Raw genomic sequence first — 2,500 nt, 5'->3', positions numbered from 1 at the left:
GTACCTTAACCTAACCTATATCGTACCTTAACCTAACCTATATCGTACCTTAACCTAACCTTTATCGTGCCTTAACCTAACCTACGTTGTGCCTTAACCTAACCTACGTTGTGCCTTAACCTAACCTACGTTGTGCCTTAACCTAACCTACGTTGTGCCTTAACCTAACCTACGTTGTGCCTTAACCTAACCTACGTTGTGCCTTAACCTAACCTACGTTGTGCCTTAACCTAACCTACGTTGTGCCTTAACCTAACCTACGTTGTGCCTTAACCTAACCTACGTTGTGCCTTAACCTAACCTACGTTGTGCCTTAACCTAACCTACGTTGTGCCTTAACCTAACCTACGTTGCGCCTTAACCTAACCTAATTTGTGCCTTAACCTAACCTAATTTGTGCCTTAACGTAACCCATGTTGTGCCTTAACGTAACCCATGTTGTGCCTTAACGTAACCCATGTTGTGCCTTAACGTAACCCATGTTGTGCCTTAACGTAACCCATGTTGTGCCTTAACGTAACCCATGTTGTGCCTTAACGTAACCCATGTTGTGCCTTAACGTAACCCATGTTGTGCCTTAACCTAACCCATGTTGTGCCTTAACCTAACCCATGTTGTGCCTTAACCTAACCCATGTTGTGCCTTAACCTAACCCATGTTGTGCCTTAACGTAACCCATGTTGTGCCTTAACGTAACCCATGTTGTGCCTTAACCTAACCCATGTTGTGCCTTAACCTAACCCATGTTGTGCCTTAACCTAACCCATGTTGTGCCTTAACCTAACCCATGTTGTGCCTTAACCTAACCCATGTTGTGCCTTAACCTAACCCATGTTGTGCCTTAACCTAACCCATGTTGTGCCTTAACCTAACCTATAATGTGCCTTAACCTAACCTATAATGTGCCTTAACCTAACCTAAAGTGCGCCGTAACCTAAACTATATTGCGCCTTAACCTGACGCACGTTGTCGCTGAACCTGCTCTGTAATTGTTATGCAACCCGTTAAATTGGTGTAGTGTTGCCTAACCGCAACCCTCGCAATATAGTTCCCTACTCGCACTGCCCGGTCCCCTGTGTATCGCGTCATGTTAAACACCTTGCAGGTGTTGCTGACTTTCCACATGCTCCTGCTATACACTGTAGTGTGGATAGCAGCAGGACGTACATGCCGCCCCCCCCCCTTCCCCCCTGCCTTCGCAAGCTGGTCGGTGAGAAGTTTGCATGTTCAATGCCCTTCGCATGCCGACGTACTCAGCCTACGTTGTGGTACGGCCTGTCACCTGTCCGCCGATGTACGCAAAACCCACAAACTGTACTGCACATTGGTCCGTATGTACTGAATGATACATCGTGGCACATGTGACCGTATGACGACTGCGCCTAGCAACGGCGGACCATACAGTCCAAATATTGTGCACGCAGCTACGTGTCGTCTCCCTATAAGAGCTGGATTGCAGTGTGGTACGCCATACAGACGTGTGGGAGGAACGGACGCCCTGGATGGCGATCAGCATGAGCAGTCTGTTGATGTAGTGGAGCGTGTATTCGGACGTAGTCGTCTCTTCTCACACACCGTGATAGCATGTTGCACCGCGTTCCACATCTGCGACATGCTGCAGAGGCGGGCTGACAGTCGTTCGCGCAATGGACACCGCATACGTACGGGGTCTACCTTCCACGTGTTCTCTAGGCGTGCACATGTTGTTGCGTCTATGTGGGCAGACGTAGTGTGTTGTGACACCTGACACAGGCATGCAATACTCGTTGCAAATGGCGATGGACGTGTACGTTTGCTGGTGACGTTACGCAAATGAACAACTGGTAACCCGTTGTGGTGCGGTTGTTCTCGCTAGAGGTGAATCAGTGTTGGCGACGATCGGTCGAGCTATTAACCGGTTGTTTCAGGGAGACCCACCATGCCCACGAACGTGAAAGGGGACCCACCATGCCCACGAACGTGAAAGGGGATCTGGGTGTGAGGCGATACGCGGCGGTGGCTGGGTGGGACCGTCCCCGGCCGGTGAGGGGGGGCCGCCCGGCGTGCTGGCAGCGCGGTGCGTGGGCGCACGCGCCACAGCCGGCTGGTGGGGGCGGCCAGTGGCAGGCGCGCCGGCCGACGGACGCGGCAGGCGGCGCAGCTGCGCGCCGGCGCCCCCTGCTCGCGGCGCCTTGCGGCCAAAGTAGGTCCTCGCGGGCCCGGTGCGAAGCGCGGTGGCCATCTGCAGTGTGCTGGTCCGATTGAGGACTTTGTGCGCTGAGGATGCGCCGCCGCCCGGCGCTCGGCGCCGCGACGCCGTCTGCTGCTCGGTCGCCCCAGCGGTTCTCGCAGGTGGTTTGTATCGCAGCTGTGCGGACGTGTTGGCGCGTGCGCTGTGCTGGGAGAGTTCGCTTCGGCACCCAAGTGGGGCTTTTGTCCTTCTGTGGCGCTGGCGTTGGAGCTGCCGGTCACCGTAGGTGGCGCGTGTTGTCTCCCGCCGGCAATGCCACGACAGCACGCT

This window comes from Schistocerca serialis, unplaced genomic scaffold (assembly GCF_023864345.2).
Source record: "Schistocerca serialis cubense isolate TAMUIC-IGC-003099 unplaced genomic scaffold, iqSchSeri2.2 HiC_scaffold_1225, whole genome shotgun sequence".
Taxonomy (NCBI): domain Eukaryota; kingdom Metazoa; phylum Arthropoda; class Insecta; order Orthoptera; family Acrididae; genus Schistocerca; species Schistocerca serialis.
Note: the sequence above shows the minus strand (reverse complement) of the source record.